The 5157-nt window shown below is 42.9% G+C and overlaps 1 long non-coding RNA gene across 1 annotated transcript; it reads left to right on the forward strand.

Annotated features, from left to right (window-relative positions):
• Positions 1–838: 838 nt before the first annotated feature.
• On the forward strand, positions 839–2588 carry LOC135880436 (uncharacterized). Its single transcript, XR_010561488.1, has 2 exons — positions 839–926; positions 1982–2588. It is a non-coding gene; the product is annotated as an uncharacterized LOC135880436 (long non-coding RNA).
• The last annotated feature ends 2569 nt before the right edge of the window (positions 2589–5157 follow it).

Consider the following 5157-nt stretch of genomic DNA (forward strand, 5'->3'; position numbering starts at 1 on the left):
GCAGTGGTATGTCCCTGCTGCTCCCAGGGGGAGGTGTGGCTAGGCGGCTCTGCCTAGCAGTGCGTCCACCCTGCCCAGAGCACTGCCTCTGCAGCTCCCATTGGGCGTGAACCATGGCCAATGGGAGCTGTGGGGGCAGCGCCTGCAGGTGGAGGCAGCACGCAGAGCAGTCTAGCTGTGCCTCCGCCTAGGACTAGCAGGGACAGGTCTCTGCTTCTGGGGAGCCACCCGAGCTGAGCGCTGCCCAGATCTGGCACCCCACAACCCTCCCATGCCCCTTCCCCGAGCCCCCTCTGGCACCCAAACTCCCTCCCAGAGCCTGCACCGAGAAGCTCCTCCTGCGCCCCGAGCCCTAAGCCCCCTCCTGCACCCAAACTCTCTCCCTCTTAGTTAACCGGAATTTTTAATTAACCAATACCACCCATTCCCACAACATGCCGGATAACACAGCTTTTACTGTACTTATGATTTTTCAAACTATATGGAAAGGGAAAATGATATGCAGAGAGTTGAGTAAAAGAAAAGTAATAAACATGTTTTTGCAGAATATTTTCATCAAGAAGGGAATGGAAATAATAGTCACAAACTAAGTTTTCATAGGGTTTTAAGGTGACAGGTGATATGCCAGCATCCCAGATTGCTAAAACTTAAATGGTGGAAAATGACCAAAATTAAGAAACAGATGAAAGATAGTAGTATTGCAGGTATGTTAGAATAAGGCATAATTAGTTTATATAATCTTTATTATCAGGAAATTCAATGTAAAGATAAATGATAAATTGGTTACATTGTACAGATAATCTGTAAAAGTAATAATGTTACATTCTTTGTATCTTAGTCTCCCTGGACATAGGTGGATTTATATTAATACAGTTTCACAGCAACCCTGTGGAGGATATGAGAGCAGAAGTTTCTAGAACATACAGGTAATTATATAGTTCTGTGTTTATTTGATAAAAGCAGAACGTGCAAATATAACAAAATATTTTAATAGTATATTTTATACACTGACCCATTTTACAATATTAAAGTACAAATTAACACTATACAAAATGCTGTGAATGCACAAGGTGGTTAGATTATGGCTGCTTAGGGAACCATAACTTTGAATTTCCTGAGTTCTGTGCATTTACAATTAGTTTAACAGTTACATTTATTAAGGCCCTGATCCTACAAATACATTTGAGTGCCTTTACTCATGTATAGGGTGACCAGATGTCCCGTTTTTAAAGGGACAGTCCTATTTTTTGGGACTTTTTCTTATATAGGCACCTATTACCCCCCACCCCTGTCCCATTTTTTCACAGTTGCTATCTGGTAACCCTACTCATGTAAGAAGTCCAGTGTGTAAAGTTACTTAAAAAATTGTTTTAGAATTGGAGGCTCCTGTTTTGCATTTCATTTTTTACTAACAGAACTCTCTGATATACTGCATTGTTAACTTTCATTTGCATCTTTTCGCAGCTGAGCGATATGTTGATTGCAGTTTTTCATGCGAGACTTCCCTTTTCTGAGGTTTTGCATTATCACATGTTTAGTGACTAGCCAGAATATCATTCTCACATGGAAAGTCCACTAATTGTGCTGGAAACTACCCTTTTTCTCCCCACACATTCTCTTCTGCATTTATCTCTAAACCCTCTCCTTCTCTGTGTGCTTATCAACAACTACTAAGCCTGCAATTACCGAAAACCCCCTTTTCAGTAGGGAGGTCCCAAATGAGACATTCAGCGTAGGTATGCATTTGTTTGAGAGAGGTGGAGGGCAGCATTTAGGAGGATAACCATATATATAATATCAGAGTGAAGTGGGAAATGATCCAGCATTATGTTTTATCAGCCTGACTGTGAATAGCAGTTTTCCTGACTCACTGCCCAAGCCACAGGTTAACAGCAGCTTGTTGGAGCCTCACCAATGTACGCCACTTGGTTAATAAAACAAATATCTGCATAATTTCCTTTTTTTTCTTTTCTTTTTACAGATAACTGTATGTCAGAACACAGACTTCCTGTTCAGTTATCCACCTGGCTTCAGATTTTTAGTTCCCTGACCTACAGAAATGTTTAGCAAAAGAGAGCAGTGGTTCGCAAACTTTTGTACTGGTAACCCCTTTCACATAACAAGCCTCTGAGTGCGACGCCCCCATATCAATTAAAAACACTTTTTTATATATTTAACACCATTATAAATGCTGGAGACAAAGCAGGGTTTGGGGTGGAGGCTGACAGCTCGCGACCCCCCAGGTATAACCTCGCGACCCCCGGAGGGGTCCCGACCACCAGTTTGAGAACCCCTGAGTTAGAGGTTTCTGCTGCAGTGATCAGCTAATGAAGCAGAGGTTATGGGTAGTCTAGAGCCTCCCAGGCATCCCTTCCGCAACTACTTGTCAGAAACTTTTGCTGTGGAAGTGGTTGCCACGCCACCCTTACTGTGGGCTCCCATAATCTATTTTTATTGTATTTTTAATTTTATATATTGCTCCCCTTGTAGATGACAAATAGAAACTTTCTAGGATAACAGTCAGAAAATCAGTCATAGTAATTCTGGCAATGGTGCTTATAAGGCAATAATTAACATCCTTGACTCAATCCAATTTCTGTTTTGTTTTTTATATATATAATAGGCCAACAAATTTAATTTAATATCATTCTAAGTAGGCAGTATTTTCTGTGTCTTGGAGATATTGTTACAGATTCTTTTTGTGTTACTTGTCAGTTAGTATGTTAGTGCTACTTGTCAGAAGAGCTCCCATGAGAGCTGAGAAATAAAACCCCTAGATTTAAAGAGCCCCCTTCACTTCCAACTTTTTGGACAGACTGACATAGCATTTAACTGCAGTTACTACTTTTCCTTAAAGTGAGGCAATAAGTCTCCTGTACAAAGTTACAGTCAATCTCTTTCCTCTCTTCCCTGCTACAAAAAAAGACTAAGGGTAAAATCCTTTCCACAAGGTAGTCAAGGAGAGTTTTGCTATTGACTTCATGGGAGCCAGGATTTCAACCTGAATGTCTGTTTAATCACAACTCAACTTCTGTTAGTAAAGGGAGCATTTGTTCTACACTATGTTTTCCTAACCACTGTAGTTTGTGGGCTTAGTGGTTCATAGAGAGCTGGCTGCTGCTATGGTGATGGCTCCTCTTGTTTTCTTTCTTAATATTACTTTTGCATGTGATCAGTTACTGTATTCTATTGTGAGGGAATATGTGTGAAGAAGCCTATGTGATCATGAATGGGCAGGGAGGTGTCTGTGAGACAATCTCACTACTACAATGTATGGTTCATTCTCTGAAAAAGATTGAGAACCTCAGTTTGACACTACTAAACATGTATTTAAATATAATTTAAATTAACATGATTTTTGAGAAGTCCTTCAAAAATAAAACCAGAACCTTTCTTCTATGTGACTGAAGAGTGCATTGTTGCACATTACACCGGTTTTCCAGCTTGCTCCATTCTTGCTGCAGCTAAGCGATATGTGCAGGAACCTTTCTCTAAGCCCTGGTCTACACTGGCGGAGGGGATCAATCTAAGTTATGCAACTTCAGCTACATGAATAACGGGTAGCTGAAGTCAACGTACTTAGATCTACAAAAATAACAGGAGTACTTGTGGCACCTTAGAGACTAACAAATTTATTAGAGCATAAGCTTTCGTGGGCTACAACCCACTTCTTCGGATGCATCTATATGCATCCGAAGAAGTGGGTTGTAGCCCACGAAAGCTTATGCTCTAATAAATTTGTTAGTCTCTAAGGTGCCACAAGTACTCCTGTTATTTTTGCGGATACAGACTAACACGGCTGCTACTCTGAAACCTGTACTTAGATCTATTCACCGCGGTGTCCTCACTGCGGTGAGTCGACTGCCGACGCTCCCCCGTCAACTCCGCCGGCGCCTCTCGGCCTGGTGGAGTACAGGAGTCGATGGGAGAGCGCTCGGGGGTTGATTTATTGCATCTAGACGAGATGCGATAAATCGACCCCCGCTGGATCGATCGCTGCCCGTCAATCCGGCGGGTAGTATAGACATACCCTAAGTAAAAAGAGTGGTTTAGAGAGGCAGAGTAGTTGAACAGAATAATACAACTCCAAACCCTTACCACGTGCCTGATCTCTGTTGTGACTAGGTGGCTCCTAAAGCTGAATGTCTGCCTCATGGAATAGTGTACTGCTAGCATTCCCTCAGGCCAGCCAAGGATTACATTCATATTACACAAATATAATAAGAATGAGTTCACCATCCAGCACTGAACAAAATCAAATTGTATAGTAAGCAACAGTATAATAACAACATGATATGTTATCTCCAAAGCTTTTCATGTGCTGTATTTAATATTATTTACAGTTATGGCTCCTAATAATTTTATAAGCACCCTTCAGATCCAGCCCCTATACTGCAAGTCTATAAATTGCTGTCGCTCAAATTCATGTCATACATTTCAACCATTGATCACATAAGACTTGAAAGAAAAATAATTAATTTTAGGTATTTTAGCTATTACCATGTAGGCAAAAGTGTCCCTTACATAAATTAGCACAGCAGCAGAATAGTGTGTGATTATTATCATGTTACTTCATGTCTTCATACCATATTATCTTCATATCTTCCCAGTGAAGGCTGAAATGAAATCAGCATAACCCTGTCCAAAATCCTTTGCAGCATCAGACCTTTTCTCATCCTACATCACGGAAATCCCTTTGCAAGATTTCCTTACCATTATGGGCCCAGTGTTTTGGAGGGTATAGGCCAGGCCTGCACAACTCCTAAAGCGGCGAGGGCCATATTACTCCAAAGAAAATAGCTGAGGGCCGAAACCCCCCGGCCGCGCTGAAACACGCCCCCCGCGCCACCCAGCCCCCGTGTAAGCAAGCAGGACTCACCCCAGCGGCGCCTCCTGCTGGTCTTCTCGGGAATTAGCTCATCCAGCCGTTGGAGCGACCTCTGCAGGCCGGTGTCCCACTGCCGCTGGCTCTGTGTCCCTCCTGGACCCCGGTGCCCTTTGATCTGGGGTGCTGCCCCCTGGCAATACCCCCACACTCTGGCTCTTGGTCTCCTCTCTCTGGGGAACCCCCAATCCTCTAATCCCCACCTCACCTCAGTATAAGGCTACTGCCAGTCACTAACTAGCCCCCGCGCCCTGGGGTAGACTGCAGTATAT

Source organism: Emys orbicularis, chromosome 6, assembly GCF_028017835.1.
Source record: "Emys orbicularis isolate rEmyOrb1 chromosome 6, rEmyOrb1.hap1, whole genome shotgun sequence".
Lineage (NCBI taxonomy): Eukaryota > Metazoa > Chordata > Testudines > Emydidae > Emys > Emys orbicularis.